The 17,142-nt window shown below is 37.7% G+C and overlaps 1 protein-coding gene across 18 annotated transcripts in view; it reads right to left on the reverse strand.

Annotated features, from left to right (window-relative positions):
- The window catches only part of SOX5 (SRY-box transcription factor 5), a 1,034,891-nt gene that overhangs the window by 477,679 nt on the left and 540,070 nt on the right, over positions 1–17,142 (reverse strand). Inside the window, exon 7 of one of the 18 annotated variants that reach the window (XM_050746687.1) lies at positions 3,178–3,273. The exons of 16 other annotated variants lie outside the window; for them this stretch is intronic. The gene's annotated coding sequence lies outside the window, so the exon portion shown is untranslated. Of the gene's footprint in view, positions 1–3,177; positions 16,852–17,142 lie in introns of those variants that run through there. One more of the 18 variants, XM_050746703.1, reaches the window with a different exon arrangement.

Consider the following 17,142-nt stretch of genomic DNA (forward strand, 5'->3'; position numbering starts at 1 on the left):
AGAAGGGATTATATTGTCAGTCTTGACCTCTTGCAAAGAAGGTATCTTCCAATGCCTAGCATGATCCCATTAGCTGGTATTTTCTTATCTTTATTTAATCATCCAAATCTAGTCCAACCTTTGGATTCAGTTTCCATCAGTAGAAATATAACTATTTTTATGTGTTTCCTAGCAATAAAACAATTTCTCAAAGCAAGAAAATTTACTGAATAACTACAATGTGCCAGAAACTTTTCCATTTATCAATAGATTTGTCAATGTATCCAGAGTCGAGATAAGCTTATTAATTTTTGACCTTTCTCCCTACTAGAATATAGTTCCACAGGGGCAAGGATCTGTGTTGGTTTTGCTTCTTCACATATCCCAAGATGCATCCCTAGGATTATGTCTGGCATACAAAGATAATAAATATGTGTAAGATGAATGAATATGTGTGTATGGAGGAGAGAAATTTGAAAAGGAAGTAACTAGCAATAACACATTGGATTGCCTCCTGAGAAATCTGATCCCCATAAGAAAAATGTTATATAGGTAGAAACAGAAATAGAAGGTAGCAGTTGCTTTGCCTAAACTGCACATACAAGAGGCTAAACCAAAGGACACAATCATCATCCAGGGCCAAGGAAGAAAGATAATTTGCACCTTATTTAAAAAATTGCCATTGCTACTAAGTGCTGTGCATTTCTTGGAGAATCTTTCTTTAGAAATTAGAATAATATTCTAGGCCGGGTACTGTGGCTCATGCCTGTAATCCCAGCACTTTGGAAGGCCAAGGCAGGTGAATCACTTGCGGTCAGGGGCTCATGACCAGCTTTGCCAACATGGCGAAACCCCATCTCTACTAAAAATACAAAAAAAAAAAAAAAAAAAAAAAAAAAATTAGCCCAGTGTAGTGGCACATGCCTGTAGTCCCAGCTACTCAAGAGGCTGAGGCACAAGAATTGCCTGAACCTGGGAGGCAGAGGCTGCAGTGAGCCAAGAACGTGCCCCTGCACTCCAGCCTGGGTGACAGCCATGCTCCGTTTCAAAAAAAAAAAAGAAGAATATTCTGAAATATTAATAGGGTTTAGATGCCAAAGAGACCAGTGAACTAAATCCCAGGGACAACATAATTGTTAAACACTACTTTTGTTTTAAGAAGTTGTGTATCAGAAGTATTTATTTTCTAATAAAGGGGAAATCATGACAATGATGCAGCAATAAACTGAAGTAGCCTATTTAGAAAATTGCTTGTAATACAGCAGGGATACTTACATATAGGCAGGATTGCTTATTTGCAGATTATCTACAATTAATCAAATTAAAAAAAAATAGAAAACAATGTTCCTCATCTGACATACAATTCACATGTGTACATTTCACATGTGTACATGCAAACACACTCACACACACTCGAATTTATTTTACCTAAATACAAGTGGCCACCATGGTGATTCATATCAATAACTTCATAATGGTCTCCTATAGTTTCAGGATTGGGAAATATGTATTATTTTACTAAAATTGTAGATGAGCCCATTGTGACTAAAAATTTCCTTATGTATTTTCTTTCCTAATTCTCTCCCTTCTTTGTATCTATTCTTTCCTTTTTACTTCCTCAAAAGAAGAAGATTCCATATTTTTTGTTAACAACTTTTATTTTGTAGAGTAGGAAGAGATATTGACAGTTCTGGCCCATTTCTTGAGTTATTCCTTTGTGGTAAAAACCTCTTGTTGCTCATTCTTCTTGCTGTGCCTACAACCTGATTCAGGCTTGAGTTGACTGGAGTTAAAATCACCTTAACACTGGAGGCACAGGTTAACAGTGACCATTCTAAAGTAACAGTTAAGGATAGTAAAATAATTTATCTGAAGTGAAACTTATCCCCTATTGCAGTTTATTTATTATCTTGGTCAACTTTTTAAATGATACTTATATTAGGAGTCTTCCTAAATGAATGACTATTAACATGGAACATTCCCTCTGCCAATTGACTAACAAGAGAAAACATTATTGTCTCCTATTAATCGTTGATACAAGTGTAAAAAAAAGAAAAAGTTAAACTGAGATATCGGATGTCAGAATCACATTCAGGTGAACATTTTTCCCAGGACTTCAAATTTTATTCAACAGTTAGAAGTTTATGTGTTCTTTACCCACAGATCACTTTTGCTAACTTTTTTGATTTTGTGAGTAATTACGTACTAATAATACAAAATTTCATCAAATTGCTGACTTTGGCAGAAAGAAACAGAAATGGTAAATTTCTAGAATCTTAATTTGCAAATGGGTTATTTAGGAGACAAGTGGTTGTTTATTTTTACTTTAAGCAACTTCTTTCCATAGTGACACAAGCAACTAGAATGAAGTGTGTTCCCTTGGCAAAGCAGAATGAAGAAGTCTTGTTCATGAGGGCAGTTTCCAAGTCAACATCACAAAGGTAACTTACATCAGACAGATTTTTCCACACCGGAAAGAGTCCAGAAGACATTCAGGACATGGAAATTTCATATGACATGGAAGTCCTACTGTCTGCAATTGTCAATGAGATGTAAAAAACTGACGAAATGATGGATTTGAATTTTTTTGAAACCCATAATTCACAGTAGATAATTTTAAAGTGAAGGAAAACATTTTGTGATCCATCCTTGCATATCTCTGAATCATCCTTATAACACCATGATTACAAAACCGTAGCCTACAAATCTAGGCTTTGTACTTGTCACCTATGGCTTAATAAATACTACCAGGTACTGCTAGATCTTGTCTGATAAACCTCCAAGGAAATCATAATTGCTTTAGGATGAGAAATCAGCAGGTGGCACTCTTTCCTCTATCCATTTTTAACCACTGTTTTAGGGCAGAATATCAGAGATTACATCCTAAGAGGTGGATACCTAAGGTCTAGGGTGAACAGGCGTAAATCAGTGTTGAAGACAAGAGACATCACTAGTGCAATGGAGAACTACCAAGCACTTCCTAAATCTATTCAACAGAAGCACCATAAACCTATTCAGTAGAAGCAATATGAACTATTGGTAAGTCATATTGATAAGTAGCTGTTGCCATCTCATTTGGTGATCACTTCATTCCCATAAAAAATTAATACATTTGTGGTTCAAAAATTGTGTCTTATCCAACATGAACAAAAAAAGTTTCTGCACATACTAAATCATCTTCACATTTTATTTTCCTACCTTCACAGCATATTATCAATCAAAGCTTTTATAAAGAGATGAGGTTCTGTATGTGACTCTTGTCAAGCTTAAGAGCAGGAACTGGATGGACTGACTCTGCAAACAGATAAGAAAAAATATAATGGTGCCCTCTTAATAAGTACACATTGGAGCTTCAATACTTTCCGTAAAGAAAGCTAGTCTGAGCAGTGTTGACTTAACTGCTATAACTACTTCTCTGTATATCTACGAAACTTACTTTCTTCATAATAAAAAAGAGATATTGAGAACACTTCCCCTCAAAACCTAAGACAGCTTAAAAATTTTAATAAAAAATGTTCATTCGTAGATAAGAAGAGACCATTTCATTTGTCAATTTAAAGAGAGAATTTCTAAAACATATCTGCATATTTAATCTTTGCCATTGCCAAGAGCAACCCTGGTTTCCCAAACTTCAGAAAGATGGTCTAGTTTTTAATGATAATGTGGAATTTGGTAATTTGTCCTTTACATAGTAAAAAAATACTTGGAGAAGATCCTTGTGGAGGGTCTGCTATAGTGAACTCATTTGCATCTGGTCTTATTTGAGAGACTCATGGGAAAACTGCAAAACTAATTTGATTTCCTTCAAGTGCATAACAAATAGAAGACCATTTTTAAGGCTGAAGTTTGAGATATAAAGTAAGGCTTATTATTTTTATCCGTAAAATACAGTAAATATTAGAACAAATTAGAATGCCATAGTTTAAATGGTTTTCATAGATTTCTAAGACCACGTATACATCCGATTTCACATGAGATACCCCATTTGGAGCTGCCCAAAGGGTATAGTGGAAATAAGACAAAGCACAGCTGTTCTAGATGGCTAGATGAGTGATAAACACAGAATCAATTTGGGTTGGTATCTTCTTCCCATTTGCAAATAAGACGAGAGAGATGGGTAATACCATTTGAAGAGAAGTGTCTATTAGTCTATTAGTGTAGAAGAACCTGAGAACCCTTCGTGACTTGTAGTTTTTATGAAAAGATTTACTTTCCTTTTATTAGCAATGGATTTCAGAAACAGAACTGATGAGGAGACACCCACAGGTATGAAGCATGGATTCCACAGGGCATTTTAAAATAAGCTAGTTGCTCTTATTTCATCAATGCATTCTATGACTGGAAAGCTCAGATAAGCCAACGTTCCTCTCTTAGAGTCTCCTTTAACTGTATGTCATCACATATAACCTTTCCGGGTAACTACTCGTTATGCATGATGGCATACCAACCTGTGAGAACATGATGGGGAAAGCATTATGCTCATCAGAGGCTGTGGGTTTAGCCAACATGCCTAAAGAAGCCCTGAGATTTCTGAGCCTTTTAGCCTCTTTCAGTTCCTGCTCCATCCTCAGCCCTTTCTCTGGTGACTATGTAAAAGGCAGCAAACAATCTGGCAGCACCACCCATGTCTGAGTGAAGTAAATGGCCACCCTTCTAAAGAATTAAAAGTTTTATGTCCAACAAATGCAACTGGAATTGAGTAGTTAATAAGCCTCGATCTTGGGTAGATTCAATAGGTTTGCTTCATCCATTGAAAAGTCAACTCATACCTCAAACATTGTGTGTTACAATAAAATGGTAGGTTTTGGGAAAGTCACTTGGAGAAAACAAAAGTAGAAAAGTCTAAGTTAAGTTGCATAGACAAAACCTGGACCCATAAGTAGCTTCGTATAATCACTGATTATTTAGTATGAAATTTTAAATGACTCCTTAAATTCACAATCTGGGGGCCTTGTTCCTAATATAGACTACAGCGTGTTGAGAAAGAAGCACAGTATATTATTTCATTAAGTGCTTTTTGGGAGAAGGGGATTTAGAGGTAAAACTGCTGGCTTTGTGTGGCAAGGTCATGACCTTTGACAACTTTGGAGCTTATCTCTTTCATGTTCTCACTCACCAGAGACCCCTAACTTGTAGAGGAATCAAGCACATAAGCCTGGGCTAGGCAGATTTCATCATTGCTGTGGAGCTAGGTTCTCTCTTTCCCTCTCTCTCTCTCTCTCTTTCTCTTTCTGTCTCTCTCTCTCTCTTTCTCTCTCTCCCTTTTTTCCCCCTCTAAACAAAACAGATCTGAACTGAGCCAAGGAAACAAAAATGTATTGTTCCTCGCAGATGGAAGCGAGTGTCGCCTAGGTAACCAGATTAATCTCCTTTTTCTCTCCCTTCCTCTCTTGTAGTGCGGTAATCGGTGGGCTCTTTTCACAAAAAAGCCAGCCTCAAAGCTGGGGCTCTAACTAGGTTCCTAATTAGCTGCAATTTACAATGAAGACAACATGATGAGATAATAGAAATTTGCAAAATAATGACATACCTCAGCAAAATATTCCTCCTCCTAAGAACCATTTTTATACAAAAACAATAAAGAGGGCCCTTCTAAAGCAAAGCTGGAAAATGGTGGTGTATTATGTGACACAGAACATTATTGTTCGCCTCTTGTTCCCCCAATCAACAGCTTATTGTTTGGCATCTTAAATAAAAATGACTCAAATACAGGCCACATAATGATCTCCATTGCGCTAATACACTGTATATACTGAGTAGTCAAAAATGTACGGGAGCCAATGCCAGTGGGGCTGGTAAAGTAGCAGGGCCCAGGAAGGTAATTTACAATACAATGCAATAAGCATTATTACTGTTCTTAATCACACGTATCTTTCTGATTCCTGTCAGGATGCAACTCTGACATCAAAAAAGGGCACCCAAAAGGAGGACAGCTAGTTAATGAAATATGATGGATCACATTTGTTTTCATGTGGTGGTTAGCTCAAATGAAGCAGCCTCCAGACTGTTAGCCAACAGTATTCTCTTGTGTGACATCAAAGACTACCATTCAATGGGGGCAGAAAAAAAAATCACAGTAAGACAGCACAGAGGGAGGAGCTCCTAGGAACTGAAAGAACCATTAATAGTAATCTCTACCTTATGTCCAAAAGAACAGAGCATGAAGAAGAAAGGCCAAGGCCAACCAGTCAGTGATTTCACAATGAGGATCATCAGCACCTATGCTGATTTCGCGAGAATGGTGCAGCTAACATGCGGTGAGCGAGATTTCACATTTTGCTACACAGGAGCAATTTGTCACTAGTGACAGGAGGTACATACCCTCGTGCCTTGTCTGAATCAAGATTACAGCACCCTATGAAACATGGAATCCAAATAATAAAACAGAATCCAATGCCATGTTTTGCATCAACAAGAATCATTCATAAATGGCAACAGATTGTCTAACCAATCAGGGGAAAAAAAAACAACCATACACAAAAAGTAAGTCCACATTTGCTTATGGACGAGTAATTGTGAGGAGTACAGCTGCACATACTTGAGAACTAATGGTCCCTGGACTTCCCCATAAATAACTACTGACTAAAAACCAATTGGCCAGGGACAGAAAAAGCATTAACCCCTTGGTCATTTGGCCTTCAGCAACAACAAGACAACTAGATCCCCTCACAGAGTAATTAAAAGGTAACAAGTAGGACAGATTAGAGAAGGTGCCAAATGGGCTCTAATGACTTTGGAGGAAAAATTGTTGTATTTGGTAATAACATTTGCAGAAACGCAAAAAAAAGGGAGACCATCTGGGTATATCACAACCCCAAAGAGTTTGGCATCCGCCTTTTGGAAATGTGTCCATAATATACTGACTTGCATAGGACTATCAACCTTTTCCAAAGTCTTTTTTTTTTTTTTTTTTTTTTTTTTTTTTTAAATTGAATCTCAGTCAACAGAGAAAGAGAGCAAAAGGCTGTGACACCGCGCTGAAAACCAAAGATTGGTGATCATAGTTATCTGGGTTTCTGCTTCTAGATTTTCCATAGATTTGATGTTTACTGTAAAATGAGACCTACTCACCAAAACCACTTTACTTTTCAGTTTTATGTAAAACTTACAAGAAATGTTCTTATCCAAAGAATTCACTGAGTGACTCAATATAATATTTTTGGTGGAAATAATGAAAAAGTATGTGTTAAACTATTAACTGACTGTATACAGTGTTGGGACCAGAATGTTTGTGAGGCATTATCAAGACTCTAGTGGCCCCATTTAACAACTCTTTAAACTATCAATAATTGTGTTTGTCTTTTAAAATTGTTTGAGGAATTAATAAGGCAAAGGCACCAATGCATATAAGGTCCTCTTTATCCCTGTGCATTTCTTTTTCAGAAGCTCCCATCCTGACTCAATCCAACAACCTGTCTCTTCTGCACATCCAACCTGAGGTAGCTGAACTCAGCTGGAGAAAATCATGCAACAGGTTAGGCATGGTGGGTCATGCCTGTAATCCCAGCACTTTGGGAGGCTGAGGGAGGCGGATCACTTGAGGCCAGAAGTTCGAGACCAGCCTGGCCAACACGGTGAAACCCCATCTCTATTAAAAATGCAAAAAAAAATTTATCAGGGCGTGGTGGTGCACGCCTGTAATCCCAGCTACTTGGGAGACTGAGGCAGGAGAATCACTTGAACACAGGAGGTGGAGGTTGCAGTAAGCCAAGATCGTGCCACTGCACTCCAACCTGACACTCAGTGAAGAGTGAGACTCTATCTCAAATAATAATAATAATAATGATAATAATAATAATAAAAAGAAAAGAAAAGAATGCAACTCCACAGACCAGGGCCACTACCCCAGGCAGACCTGTGCTCTTAACCCTATTCAAGAATCTTCTCAGTTGTCCTTTCACACCTCCTTTCACTCATTTTCACAGCTGTCTCCAACCTTCACTATTTTCTTCACTTCTCTATCACCATCATTTTCAGATGACCTCACTTCCCATAGAGATGTACCACCTGCCTCGTCCACACACACATCACTTTCTGCAACCCTCCTTAAAACATCTCTGCCGGAAAGATGCATTATCAGAGGACTAGGCATCTTTCCCTCTGTTTGAGGTTAACCCCCACTAATGATTGGGATCCACTCTGCTCACATTAGCTCAGGATCTTGCTCCATCAGTTTTTCCCAAACCTTCTTTTGTCTTCTGTTCTACCAGCTCATTCTCCTAAACCAATATACACATGCACAAATCAGTCTTATCCTCTTCAATCCTTCTTTCACACCTCCATCTTCCTTTATCTGCCCCCACATCACCTGCTTTCCCAGAGATTCTTCTTTTCAGCCCAGCCTCCCTGATCGTGTCCACTTCACAGCCTCTTCTAAAAGATTCTAAAAGTGAAAATTAGAACTTAAAATATGGACTAAAATACCTTCTCCCTTGCAGTTTGTTGCTGTTTTATCATTTGCTTAGCATTTTTTAACCTGTATTTTTCTATGTATTTATCCATAAACAGCTGAAAATATTTTAGGAAAGAAAAACATAATATTCAACATATCTGATGCATTGGTTTCAAAGTCCTAATTGTGATGAAATTATTAGAATTACAGAAAATCAGGCTTGGAAGGAATCTTAATTTTGCATAAGTTGGAAATGAGACTTCAACACTTTAGGTCATATTTACAAGAGCAGAGGTGGCCGGGTGCAGTGGCTCATGCCTGTAATCCCAGTACTTTGGGAGGCCGAGGCGTGCGGATCACCTGAGGTCAGGAGTTCAAGACCACCCTGACCAACATGGCAAAACCCTACTAAAAATACAAAATACAAAAATTAGCTGGGCATGGTGACATGTGTCTGTAATCCCAGTTTCTCAGGAGACTGAGGCAGGAGAATCTCTTGAACCTGGGAGGTGGAGGTTGCAGTTAGCTGAGATCTCACCCATTGCACTCCAGCCTTGGTGACAGAGAAAGACTGTCTCAAAAAAAAAAAAAAAAAAAAAAAAAAAAAAAAAGAGCTATAATCTGGCATGAGGTTCCCTGACTCCCAGTTCAATGTCCTTTCCTCTAGAAATTGAATTATATTCTCTAAAATACTCCCCTTCACACAGAATTCTTATTCAAAAATTAGCAAACACAATATGACATTGATCAATTTAACATATAATCCTGCATTTTTTTGAGACAGGGTCTCACTGTGTAACCCAAGCTGAAGTGTAGTGGCACTATCACGGCTCACTACAGCCTCAACATTCTGGGCACTAGCAACCGTCCCCCTCCACCACCTGGTAGCTGAGACTACAGCTACATGCCACCATGCCCATCTAATTTTTAGAAAAAAAATACGTTGTACAGATGAGGTCTCACTAAGTTGCCCAGGCTGGTCTCGCATGCCACCGTGCCCATCTAATTTTTAGAAAAAAAATATGTTGTAGAGATAAGGCCTCACTATGTTGCCCAGGCTGGTCTCGAACTCCTGAACTCAAGCCATCCTCCTGCCTTGGCCTCCCAAAGTGCTAGGATTACAGGCATGAGCCACCTTGCCCAACTACAATGCATTTAAATAAAAATGCTTTCCAGCCTTTAATTCTTTAGATAATATACAGACATCTCTACCCAAGGGAGGCCTACTAATTTTCATAGATCCAAAACAGAACTAGAAAAATAAATTGCCAAATCTGCGATTGTAAATGAATTACAGATATATAGAATTATAGTTTTAAAGATGAAAGGAACCATAGAGATCCTCTGGGCCAACGTCCAGTTATTTGTTTGTTGTTTGTTTATTCTGAGGCCTGAGTCTCAGAAAGGAAATGGTCATAGAGCAAGTGAACAGCTATGTTTATTTCACACTGCATCTTTGTGTAAAGCTTAAAATATATAGTGATGAAGAGTCAATTTCTCCGAGGTTAGTCAGACACTTGGAGGTGGGAGTAAGTTACCTGTGGAGTTGTACAACAATCCTCACAAGCTCACTGCAACTGCGGTTAATTGAATGTGCCCAGTGTCTCAGAGATGATTTACTACTCTAAGAAGCCACTTTCTTCCAGGGAAAGGCTTAGTAACTTGGTGAACTGAAGCTCCATTTTACTTAACATCATTTGATCTAGATCTGTAAATTATATTTCCCTCTTAAACTACGAGAAGCAGTTGAGGGAATGGAGGCAATTAATTACTTTTACCAAAGGGGAAAAAGTTATTACTAAAACCTCACGTGGATGCATCCTGGTTCCACACTGTGTGCCAAAGCAAGTTTGGTGAAGCTAAACTATAATTAGGCCCTTTTAGTAATTAAATCCCTTTGAACAAAGTAAAAGAACCATGTGATACTGAATTCTGGAAAATGTAAGTCACATTAGAGTCATTTTTAAACTGATCTACTCCTACAACATCTTGATGAATCAATGTTGAGCAGTCCTTACGTATATCAAAGGCACCAAACTCTATACAACATGTAGATAACTAAGGGTCAAAGTTCTTTGACTTGGGCCTCAACATTAACCAACCCCCGATGGCCCATGATGATGTAGTTCAAATCAATAACTGAAATTATGACTCCAGTAATCCCTTTGATCATTACACCTGAGGTTACTAACACAAACCTGGGTTTCTCTCCACCCTCTTCCAAAGTCAAGACAAGTAAAAACAGACAAAAAGAAACTCTCCCAGTTCAGAATTAACAATGTTCAGGCAGTGCTCTTTACTTAAAGGAAGAAAACAATTAAGTGAAACCTTGAAGTAATCTCATTCTGCCTGTTTAGCCTCTTCATCCCTCAATGTGTGGTTAGCAAGTGTGGCAATCAGGGCTAAGGCCTGCTATCATTCGGCCTTAATTAAAAAAGACACAAGCAGCGGAGCTGTGAATTAGAAATGTAGCTATGCACTACCCCTGATTAATTCGAGGCTCATGTTGGATTAATAACTCCAAACAAAGAACAAAAGGAAATTGTTATGCGAATTGCAGCCCTCCCAGGCCAGACAAAGGTCAAATCACAGGATTTCAATTTCATCCGGAGTCGCTTAATCAACTCCCTCGGAAGGAAGACCATATGTAGTTCTGAAAGCTACCCATTGTAGTCCTCTTGTCACTGGACCTGAGAGACGGCACAGTCATCCTCTCAAACGATTCTCAATCGCTTCTCTTCTTTCCCCTTTAATATGACAAAAACATCATTATTACCAGTGATTAAAGAAACAAGAGATCTGCCCTGCAGAAACCATCCCAACAACTGCTGGTTTATGGAGTGAGTTGGACACTGTTGGCACAAAGCCTGCAGACTTTGCTCCTTTTCCTGAGAAAGGTCTTCACCAGCAGCGACAGAGTCACAACCACCACAGAAGCGAGTGACATCATTGGCAGGGCATTGGGAAGGTTTTGTCACTCCACTACATTTACTGAGAGATGACGATAATAACTCTGCCTATCAAACACAAACGAAGTGCCTGGAAGGTACAGTCCAGGAGATTTCAGAAGGCATCAGAAGACAGGGCTCTCTCCTATGGCTGAGTAGAAGCTCTGCATGAGATGGGGACAGAGGTCTAAGTGGCTCAGGAGACCTGAAGGGCAATGACAACCACACACCCCTACCCCAGCAGTTCTAGTTTCACCCACATTTGGGGTTTTCTTCTCTTGGAGACTGCACTAAGGTCTAATGTAGGCTGAGAATGGCTGACTCTCATTAGCAAGAAGGGATTAAGTGGTTTGAAGATGTGATGACTTACACTACAGCATTAACACTTCTCACCCTGTCAACACCAACGAGCTATTAATGGTAAACTCTCAGGACCATTACAACCTTGTCCTGTATAATCAAGACCCAGCGTTCCTCAAATGAAATTCTAGCAAACTAGATGGTTCTTTCAAATGACAAAATAATAATCTTCAGAGATTTTAATATGAGAATTCCAAGATAGCCCTTTGGCCTAATGGAATCAGCACCAGTATCTTATGATAATGATGGCAAATGTGATCCTTCTATGAGGTGATTCACTGGGGTGATTCACGGGAGTGCTTAATGAAATACACTTTGTCAGACAGAGGCTCATCATCGCAGATTGTCAGAATTTGTATCATCCAATGTGATGTGGCAGAATTCTCAGCCTCTGCCTTCTTCAAGGAATGCAATAATAGTTGTCACCTTCATGTATTCTACACTTAGTCATTTGGGGAATTCATTTATTCCTCTGAATTCCTAGTGCTTTGGCGGGACTTCTCTTATTGAACATATTATTTTCTTATGTATATCAAGTTATTCATTCACTTCTTTATCTCTTATTCGTTGAACAAGTATTTATTGAGTGCCCACTATGTGTCAGGCACTACACTAGGCACTGGAGATAAAAGGTTATCTAATAGCAGACAACATTCTTGCTGACACGGTCTTTACAGTTCAGTCAGTGAGACAGATCATAAACAAATGCAAAGTCATAATATGCCACGTGTTATTTAGGAGAATACATGATAGCATAGGTTTTAACCTATTAAGGCTGTGAGAAATTTCCCTGAGGAAGTGACACTTTTTTCTCAGATATAAAGTAAGAGTATAAGTTGAACTTGATGAAAAGAGAGACAACAGCGGCAGAGCCTCTTGTCTGAGGGAGCATGACAAGTGGATTAGTGTGAAAGGGACATGTGTCTAGAACTTAGGTGGCAAGGCAGAGAGCAGAGCAAGATTAGTCTAAAGAGGTAGCACCCTAGAACAAAATAGCAGCCTTGTAGGCCATGTTAAGAATGCTGGTGTCATCCTGAATACAGGAGGAAACATCTAAAATACTGTAAGTGGAAGTAGTCAAGATACAATCATAACTGTGTAGCCATTGTAATTTGCCTACCATTCTACAAAATCTCTAGTAGTTAAAAACAGTTCACTGGTGTCCCTTCCCAGTGCCAAGCACAATGCTTTGCACAACAGAGTGGCATCTTGCTCCCAAGGATTGGCAGGGCTGATTCAGTTTTATATTATTGCTCCATACACGTCGCCATGCCTAAGCCATAAGCATGGTTGAAGAGGATGGTCCTCTTAGCAAGAGGAGAACCATTCCTTAATTTAATTTTCCACTAAATTAAACTGAAAAGCATTTTAGTATACTGCTTGAATGGTGAATACACCAATGAATGAATAAATGGCTTTAATACTACACTGGAAAATGGCATTTGCAATCACTGAGGACATTAGCGCCCCCAACAAACTTCTGACCATAGGTAAAAAAACTGGTATGCTTTGCTCCTTAAAATTGTATTGCTATTGTTTGGGTTGGATGACTTCTCAAGGTAAAATGATAATTTCTACCTCCGAAGATATTCAAAAGTGTAATGGCAGTGCTTTTTCCAAATCAACCCCATATCTGAAACATAAAGTCTGCTATTTCAATTTAATGGCTATCAAAAAAGTTACACATTTATCTGTGAATCATAATTCCCAGGGAGCATTTATGCAAGCCATGTTCGTTATGTGACATACAACGATCAAATAATGAGCACATTCACGAAGCACATTCAGATGTTTGTTACACATGATAGAACAGCTGCATCAACAGAGCTTTCTGAGGATTATTCTTCAAGTTTCTTCTTAAAGCCACTTCATTTCCTTTCCAAAAACCAGTATTACTTGATCTGCATATTTAAGACAAACCTCAGAAATTGGATGAATGTTAAATTTTTCATATTAGTTTGAAACCCAGAGAAGCTGTCCAAATCCCAGTTATAAAATGTATAATTATCTTGTAGACAGTTTAAGTCTTACAGTGTCTGATTGGAGAAGGAAAATGTATCTCAATACAGAACTTATTGACTCTTTTAGATAGTTTGTAAACATTACTTCAAAACACACTCAACAAAATAAGTGATCAACTTAATTGCTAAATCTCATTGTTCCTTTTACTGAGTTTTGACTTTGGCACAGGCAGTGGTAAATTAGGGGTCATCTAAACATGTATTTTTAGAGTTGACATGGAGGAATGATAAAAGTGATTCCCCATTAATTGATCAATTAAATGTCATAAACTCAGCTACATATACATTTATTTGTCTGCTCTATTTATCTTTTAAAAACTGAGCCATGTGCTGCAGGTATCTGTTTATTAATTCATTCATTATTTACTGCATGATTGCTAGGTACTGTGACTATAGCAGTCAACAAAATAAACATAATCCCTGCCCTCGGGATGCTTTCATTATCTCTTGGACATGTGAGGAAAATGTGGGGAAAAAATGTGAAAAGAAGTCAATTATCTTTACATGTCCTGTTATCATATGTAAAGTGGTAGACCCATGCTTTTGAAATCCAGAGTCTCAGATTTTAAGTATGCTGTTATTTTTTTCTTAATATAGTGTAACTGCAATAAGCATTTAGCCAGGCAGTCTCATGTCAGAAATTAATTTAGGCTAAGATAGGTTATTTTGAAGAGATTATTTAATAAGTTATTAAAATACAAAGAAGCAAATTATTGCTCAGTATTTTGGAATATAATGAAAAATGGAATACAATGGTCAAAAGCAGTTAATTTTACTTTCCAGGACAGCAGACTTCTATTTTACACGCTGTAAAGGTCTACTGTGTTTTAACTACAAAATAATTTCTTTTGATTTCTTGTAAAGTGTATTTCATTCACCCAATCAAAACATCAAGTGAATTTTATATTAAGACAATGAAAGCATACAGTCTGTTATTTCCATCTACATTGCACTGTATCACATTAACTGAAAACAATTTTTATAGCAATACAAATCAACTCAGATTTAACCTCCCAAATAACTGCTATGTGACAGCTATAAAAAGTAAGTAGTATAGCTTAAAAATAACTACCAGAATTCAGAAAATACGGGAATTCTTAGGCATTTGCTCAAGATGAATATTTTGCTTCAAAACAAGTTGAGCTGACTAAAACTGACTACATTTCAGACATTTCTAAATATGTGTAATAATTTTCAAACACTAATTCCAAATCATTGTACTCATAAACGCTCTCAAGGTAACAAGTAGAAATCTATACTGTGTTAGCATTGGACAGAACACATTAACAAGGACTACAACCTTTAATCTCCATAACATACCCAATCTGTAACTCTGAGTACTCAGAATTTTATTTCTGATTATGAAAAGATTATAAAGCTTGAGTATAAGCACTTAGATTTTCACTGAGCCAAGTAGAGTAAGACTGATAATTCACATCAAACTTCTTTACCCTATAGGAATTCCAGAGGTGATTTCTCTGAACAAGATAACGTATATGCATATAAAAAGTGACTATTAAAATAAGTGGTGACCTGAGTTCTATAATTAAACATTTACTAAAATCCTATCTTTTACTAAATTTTAAATTTGCAATGACTTGAGAAAAAACTAATAACAATGTAAGGAAACCTGTAGAAAATCCTTCAAAACTGACGATGCTATTTTTAATGTATAAAATATAAAAAAGAAAAGAAAAAAGAAAACAGAAAGTTCCCTAATGATGGGATGAGAGCAAAGTTGAGGAGGATGGGCCTTTGTATTGAAGGATAACATGAGAGTGAGAAATGGAAAGATGGAAATACACAGATTGTAATCCAAAGCAGAGGCCACAAGAAATCTGAGACCCTGGTAAACACGACGTGTGTTTAAGGAAAAAGTAACGTATTTCTCTAAACTCATGCAAAAGGTTTGAAGGTTACATAAACACTGAAAAGAATCCAGTCTAGAGTGAAAGAATTGAAAGTTACTACCTCAACTCTAGTTCTCTTGCTTAAACATCTCCAGTCCTACTTTTTAACATAATAAATTTGCTAGCAGTTTTCCCAAAGAAAATATTATTTTAGATACAGAGAACAGTGACTCTCTGTCTGGCCTTTTAATATTCACAGAAGAATGGATCCTTCTTAGGCTGCAAAGACTCTCTACCCCTATCTAGTGGTACCTAATGCTTATTACAGGGAAGAGTAAAATATTTATCTCAAATTCCAAAATTAGTTGACAGCTGATAAACAAGTGGGCAATGTCAAAATGCCAATAAAACTTTCAAAGTAATTCACAAATAAAATAGCACACTTAAAAATACAAATGACTGCAATTAGTGAAAAAATTCCACAGAATAAAAATACTCATTTGTGACCATCCAATGTTCCTCTTACATGAATCAGAAGAGTGAACTGGATCGCACTAAAGTGAATATGAAGATTAGTTGGAAAAGAATAATAAACACAGGAACTCTGTAAGCTTCACAATTTGCTCCTGATTACAAGATGTGCTTTCTAATCCATATCCCTACAATAGATTAGATTGCTGGATTTAAAAAATACTCTTAGACTCTGAACAACCTAATATGGCTCAACTTCTATTTGAATGACGAGACTTAACATAGCTCCACTCTTAAAAGGTAGTAAGAAGAAAACAAAATATCTCATGATATTTAAAGTAAACACAGTGAAGAAGGAAGCAAAGGAAAACTAAATTTGGCAGTTTGGCTCTTTTGCTTCCTAAAGGAAATGATTTTGATGGGGTAACCATGGGAGTGAAGGTTACAGTGATCCTTACTTCCTGGACTACAGAAGCTGACATAATCCTAACATGGATATTTCTCCAACTCTCTATTAGATATTCTGAGTATAAAAGATTTATTATCTCAGAAGAGATATCCAAGAACTTTTTAAAAAAATTCACTGATTATAATTTAATAGCGGCTGAGAAAATCCCATTGGTACTGTGGATAGAACTGGTGAGGCCTTGACCATAGAGAAGATGTTGACCCCGGCTACGAATATTAAATTGTGGTCAGGTGCGGTGGCTCACATCTGTAATCCTAGCACTTTGGGAGGCCAAGGCAGGTGGATCACTTGAGTTCTGGAGTTTGAGACCAGCTTGGGCAACATGGCAAAATCCTGTCTCTATGGAAAAAAAAAGTAAAAAAAAAAAAAAAAAAAAAAAAAAAATTTGCCAGACGTGGTGACACACACCTGACCCTAATTTAAAAAAAAAAAAAAAAAAAAAGTTAAATTGTATGCATAGAGTTATTTAAAGTTCTCCATAGCACATCTGCAACTGTTTTTATTTTTGAGAAGGAGTCTCGCTCTGTCGCCCAGGCTGGAGTGCAGCGGCGCGATCTCAGCTCACTGCAAGCTCCGCCTCCCAGGTTCAGGCCATTCTCCTGCCTCAGCCTCCTGAGTAGCTGGGACTACAGGCGCCCGCCACCTTGCCCGG

The sequence above is a fragment of the Macaca thibetana genome, chromosome 11 (genome assembly GCF_024542745.1).
Source record: "Macaca thibetana thibetana isolate TM-01 chromosome 11, ASM2454274v1, whole genome shotgun sequence".
NCBI classification, from domain to species: Eukaryota; Metazoa; Chordata; class Mammalia; order Primates; family Cercopithecidae; genus Macaca; species Macaca thibetana.